The sequence below is a fragment of the Agelaius tricolor genome, unplaced genomic scaffold, assembly GCF_023055355.1.
Source record: "Agelaius tricolor isolate 1412-34295 unplaced genomic scaffold, bAgeTri1.0.p SCAF_39, whole genome shotgun sequence".
Classification (NCBI taxonomy): domain Eukaryota; kingdom Metazoa; phylum Chordata; class Aves; order Passeriformes; family Icteridae; genus Agelaius; species Agelaius tricolor.
Window position 1 is genome coordinate 1,520,001 of NW_027269299.1, and position 6,195 is coordinate 1,526,195.

The window sequence follows — 6,195 nt, forward strand, 5'->3', positions numbered from 1 at the left end:
GGGCAACGGGCCAGAGAGGCGACCCCAGCCGTGCCGCTAGCGTGGCCCCCGGATGGCTATTGATCATCAAGCGATCCTCAGACAGGCGTAGCCCCGGGAGGAATCCGGGGCTGCACGTGCCTTCGAATGGTCAATGGTCAATGTGTCCTGCAATTCACATTAATTCTCACAGCTAGCTGCATTCTTCATCGACGCACGAGCCGAGTGATCTACCGCTAAGAGTTGTCTGGCTTTCGGGCACTGCTCACGCCAAGCGGCCCCTTTTTTTGTTACTCTGGGGCCAAGGACGCGGGGGTGCGCACCTGGCTTTGACCGTACGAGCACACAGAAACAGAAGGTGGAATAAAAACCAACTGGAGCAACCCACGCTCCGAAGGCCGGCCAAGAGGTGGGGGAGCCCGCGCTCCTGACCGCCTCCCCCGCGAGGGGTGACGCCGACCTCACAAATGCTGTCCTTCGGAGGCGGACCAGGCACCCGGGCTCGGCCCGGCCACCACGTAGAGGGCCACGCGGCGCGCGCTGGAATGCGGGAGGGCACGGCAGCCCACCCACGTCTCACTTTCACGGGACGACAGGCACAAAACACACGGCATGCGGCTGGGGGCGCGTGGCCATCGGCCCCCACACACGGCGGCTCTCCCTTGGCCCCCGACGCCGCGGGCCTCACAGAGTGCCGCTGTGCCGCTGCACGGCCGGCTTATCTCTTTCCCCACTGCACGGCCTTCCCCTGGTTCGAGACGGCACGCGACGATGACCAGCCCCCGCCGGCATGCCTCCTGCGGGACCGCTCCCCTGCCGGGTGGGTGAGAGACCAGTGGATGCGCTCTGCTGCCAGCCCTGAGGCGGGCGCCACCGAGAGCCAAGCTGGCATAGCCAGGGCCCAAGGCCTGCCGGACGGCAGACCCCGCTGCCACCGGGGCTGCACTCCCAGGACCGCCACCGCCGCGTCGCACCGCCGGGGCCCCTTACCTCGGGCACGCGCCCAGCAGAAGGCAGGACGGCGCTGAGCTGGGGTTCAAGGCCTGCGCTCCTCGTTTGCACGCGGAGACCAGGCGGGGAGAAGCACCCCTGCGGCTGCCCTGTGCGCCTTCCTGCGGCCCACACGCGGCCGGGAAGGGCGATGGAGGATGCGACGAGCGGGGCCCGGGACGGGACCGCCACCGGCTGACAGCGGGCGCCTTCCGGCTGACCGTCCCCGCAGGGAGGGACACGCGTCGAGCAGCGCCGCGGCCGCACGGCACAGGATCGCCTGCACTCGCGGGCCTCCGCCGCCGGAGAGCCCACCGAGCGCTCGCCCCCACCAGCAGGCAGGCAGTCGAGCCAGGGGACGGCTGGCGGACAACGGCACTGCCGGTGCACGTTCGAGGAGAAAAGGCCATCAAGGGGAGGAGAGGTGCTGGATGCAGCGCCGCGCGTGCCAGAGACCGCGGCAGCGGGTTGAGGAGAGAGAGCGCGGGCGGGCCCCAGGGGCCCGGATCCCGCGGCTGAGGAAGGGCAGAGAGGGTGCACTCTCTGCCGGCGTCGCCCATTACGGCGAGGCGAGCGGGTGGGCCCCCATGGACCATGGAGAGGGGGGGACAGGGCACCCCTCCCTGGCGCAGCACGGTTTACCCCCGCAGCGCGGGCGGGACAACGACAGCGACGGACAAGCGCAGCCGGTGGCAACGGGACAACCACTGCAGGGGATCGGTGGGAGTAGCTGCTCCCCACCCCTCAGTGGCACCCCGCATGGCCACCGCCCGGTATGCCTGCCGCCACCGCCGCCGGCACCACAGCTACCACGGCGGGCCACGCTGAGCCGCCCAAGTCTTTAAACCGCCGCCTGCCCCCGCCGGCCCCTTTCGGCAAACCCACAGCATTTGACGATGCCGAGGGAAAAAAACTGGGGGGACCGCCGAGGCGCGGAGCGCTAGGTACCTGGCCCTGGGGCGAGGGAAACGACCTGCATGGCCCCACCGGGGTGCCTCCCCTGCTGCTGCCTTTGGGGAGCGTACACTGGCGGGGGCGCGCCTGACATCTGCCGCCACCACCGCCATGTCCTTCTCGGAGCCCGGGGTTTCCCTCAGTAGCCTGGCACTGCGCGCCCAAGAGGACTGCCGTGGCTCGGGCCGCCCCGCCACCCAGCTCCCTCACCCTTGCCACCTCGGCCGCCAATGGGTGCCACAGCCGGATGGCCGGCCGTCGCTCGAGGGGCGCAGCAGCGATGGAAGGGATGGGCCCGCCTCCGGGAAGGGGCCGTGCCGAGCACCCCTCCCTCCTGACACTCATGCGGCTATCTTGCACGCACACCAAGGAGAGCCAAGCTCGGGAGAACTCGGGCCGTGCCAGGGCACCCGCACGTGGCACGCTGGCAACCGGTGTTCGGCGGCGCCGGCTGTGGCGGCGAGAGGCTCAGGGGCCTGCGGCCGCGCCCCCGCTGTCTGGTGGGGACGGACCGGCGGCAGACCGGCGCAAGGCTGGGGTGGGAGGGGTGGTGTGGGGGGCGGGGGGGCAAGCCGCTGCAACAGCGGTGAGCGTGCCATGCTACTAGGCCCAGCTGTGACACACGGTGTAGCGCAGGGAGAGCCCCGCCTGCGTGCACGGTGGCGGGCACGTGTGACATGCTTTTCCCCCCTCTCCCAATTCTGACCACCCGCGCCCGGAGGTGCCGCACGCCTCCGGGCTCTCTCTCTCTGGGGCTGTGGCGCGCGGCGAAGGGGAAGGGCGTGTGGCCCCTGGTGCTGACCGGGGCCGGCGGTCAGGGGCCGAGCGTGCGAACGGAGCAGGCGCGCGAATGACACCGCGCGCATGCGGCCAGCCAGACGGCCTGGCACAACGCGGCCGGGGCCAAGCCCCACTGGTAATGATCCTTCCACAGGTTCACCTACGGAAACCTTGTTACAACTTTTACTTCCTCTAGATAGTCAAGTTCGACCGTCTTCTCGACACTCCAGCAGGGCGGTGGCCGACCCCGCCGAGGCCGATCTGAGGACCTCACTAAACCATCCTAATTGGTAGTAGCGACGGGCAGTGTGTACAAAGGACAGGAACTTAATCAACGTGAGCTTATGACCCGCACTTACTGGGAATTCCTCGTTCATGAGGAAGAATTGCAATCCCTGATCCCCATCACGAATGGGCTTCAATGGGTTACCCGCGCCTGCCGGCGGAGGGTAGGCACAAGCTGAGCCAGCCAGTGTAGCACACGTGCGGCCCCGGACATCTAAGGGCATCACAGACCTGGTATTGCTCAATCTCGGGTGGCTGAACGCCACTTGTCCCCCTAAGAAGTTGGACGCCGACCGCTCGGGGGTTGCGTAACTAGTTAGCATGCCAGAGTCTCGTTCCTTATCAGAATTAACCAGACAAATCGCTCCACCAACTAGGAACGGCCATGCACCACCACCCACGGAATTGAGAAAGAGCTCTCAATCTGTCAATCTTGTCCATGTCCGGGCCGGGTGAGGTTTCTCATGTTGAGTCAAATTAAGCCGCAGGCTCCACTCCTGGTGGTGCCCTTCCGTCAATTCCTTCAAGTTTCAGCTTTGCAACCATACTTCCCCCGGAACCCAAAGACTTGGGTTTCCCGGGAGCTGCCCAGCGGGTCATGGGAATAATGCCGCCGGATCTCCAGTCGGCATCGTTTATGGTCGGAACTACGACAGTATCTGATCGTCTTCGAACCTCTGACTTTCGTTCTTGATTAATGAAAACATTCTTGGCAAATGCTTTCGCTCTAGGCTGTCTTGCGCCGGTCCAAGAATTTCACCTCTAGCGGCACAATACCAATGCCCCTAGCCATCCCTCTTAATCATGGCCCCATTTCCGAAAACCAGCAAAATAGAACCAAAATCCTATTCCATTATTCCTAGCTGCAGTATGCCGGCAGCCGGCCTGCTTTGAACACTCTAATTTTCTCAAAGTAAACGCTTCGGGCCCCGCGGGACACTCAGCTAAGAGCATCGAGAGGGCACCGAGAGGCAGGGACTGGGACAGTCTTGCCTCGCGGCGGACGGCCGCTCGATCCCAAGATCCAACTACGAGCTTTTTAACTGCAGCAACTTTAAGATACGCTCTTGGAGCTGGAATTACCGCGGCTGCTGGCACCAGACTTGCCCTCCAATGGATCCTCGCTCAAGGATTTAAAGTACGCTCATTCTAATTACAGGGCCTCGAAAGAGTCCTGTACTGTTATTTTTCGTCACTACCTCCCCGGGTCGGGAATGGGTAATTTGCGCGCCTGCTGCCTTCCTCGGATGTGGTAGCCGTTTCTCAGGCTCCCTCTCCGGAATCGAACCCTGATTCCCCGTCAGCCGTGGTCACCATGGTAGGCACAGACAGTACCATCGAAAGTTGATAGGGCAGACATTCGAATGGGTCATCGCCGCCACGGGGGCGTGCGATCGGCTCGAGGTTATCTAGAGTCACCAAAGCTGCTGGGCGGGCCCGGGTTGGTTTTGGTCTGATAAATGCACGCGTCCCCAGAGGTTGGCACTCGTCGGCATGTATTAGCTCTAGAATTACCACAGCTATCCAAGGAGCGGGAGAGGAGCGACCAAAGGAACCATAACTGATTTAATGACCATTCGCAGTTTCACTGTACTGCCCGTGTGTACATAGACATGCATGGCTTAAGCTTTGAGACAATCATATGCTACTGGCAGGATCAACCAGGTAGCTGCCGCCCACAGCGGCGCCGTGAAGCGTCGCGCGAGCGCCCGGACAGAGCGCCCGGATGCGCCCGGCCCACTGGCAAACTCACCCAGCGCCAAACCCTGACCGTCCCGGGCTTCTTGAGCTGCTCCGACCTGCGGGAGCAGCATCGCGGGCGAAGACACAGCAGCGGGCGGCGGCATGGCGGTGACAGGCACTGGCAGCAGGGACGGCGGCCGGCCACATCGCGGCCCAGCGGCGCCTGGGGTGGGGAATGGCGCCACGCACGAGGGATGCCCCTCGGCGACGGCTGACCCCAGCGGCTGGCCCTTCCCGCAACGTCATGGGCAAGGATCCGGGAGCGCTGCGCAGCTTTTCACCACTCGGATGGAGCTCGAGGCTTCATCTCTCTCTCTCTCTCTCTCTGTCTCTCTCGCTTTTCTTCCCGGGGCCCGCGCTCCGGTTCAACACTCGGCCTCACGCTCGAAATGACAGGCGCGGCGTGCAGAACGGGGCTCAGCTGGGGCTGACCCGCCCCCCCACCAAAGCTGAGAAAAACCCGCCCGCTGACCGGCCGCCGGTGAGGTTGGGCCGAGCGGGGCCCCGCTAAAACGGAGCAAACCCCGTCCCGGCACGTCCCCCCACCGGGCCATGCAGAACACGCTGGATGTGCTAGAGGCGGCAGCGACCCAACGAGGCAGGCGCGGCCCGGACACCGAGGCCCCTTTTCAGCCAGGGCGGCTCGCTCTGCAGCAGGTGGCGGAACGGCAAAGGAGTGCATGGACCAGGCTCTGTTCCACCTGCGTCCGCGCCCCATCGGGTTCAGGCACTTTCGCCCTGTCTCTTTTCTCTCTCGCCTCTCTCCCTTCTCGTGGCTCAGCTCCGGCGCTGCTTGTGGCCGGCACCCACACAGGCGCTACCCGGGCCGGGGCCGGCACCGGCACCTCGTGTGGGTTTTTAAGGACACCTCAAGGCTCGCGGGACCATGCGGCCGTCAGACAGCTCAGGACAGTAAAGACGCCCTTCCCCAGGCCAGCGGGAGGGGCGACACCTCACCTGCGACGGGAAGCGAATTGGAAAGGAGACCGCCCTGCCTGAGCACCGGACCCCCCCCGCCGTGGCTTCCCCATGACAGAGAAGCCTTGGAAGGAGAGCGGGCCTGCCAGGGGCCCTCTCTGATGCCACCTGAAAAGCCACATCGATCAGGCTCAGCTCTGGGAAGGAGCTGCGCGAACAGCAACAAGGGCCCCAAGGCCACGGTCCTGGGACAATGGCGACGGCCGCCCAGCCCACCTGCAGATCGGATTGCTCGTGGCAGCAGAGGAGAGCGGGGGGGGCCGCCACCCGCCCGCGGCCAACAACAGCCCCCCTTTCGGCTACGCAATTGCGGGACTTGCCGGCCCCCGCCAGGCCGGGGGGGGACTCGGCAGCCCCCAACACCCCCTTTTGGCCTGGGGAACCCGGCTGAGCATGTGAGAAAAAGTGCCACCGACCTCGCGCCACAGGCCACCGGCTTTCGCCCGGCCTCGCGGCGGTCGGCTTTCCCTTCCGGAAAAAAAAGCC

At 65.2% G+C, this 6,195-nt stretch overlaps 1 non-coding gene across 1 annotated transcript; it reads right to left on the reverse strand.

Annotated features, from left to right (window-relative positions):
• Positions 1-71: 71 nt before the first annotated feature.
• Positions 72-224, reverse strand: LOC139603585 (5.8S ribosomal RNA). Its single transcript, XR_011683741.1, has one exon. It is a non-coding gene; the product is annotated as a 5.8S ribosomal RNA (ribosomal RNA).
• Between the last annotated feature and the right edge of the window lie 5,971 nt (positions 225-6,195).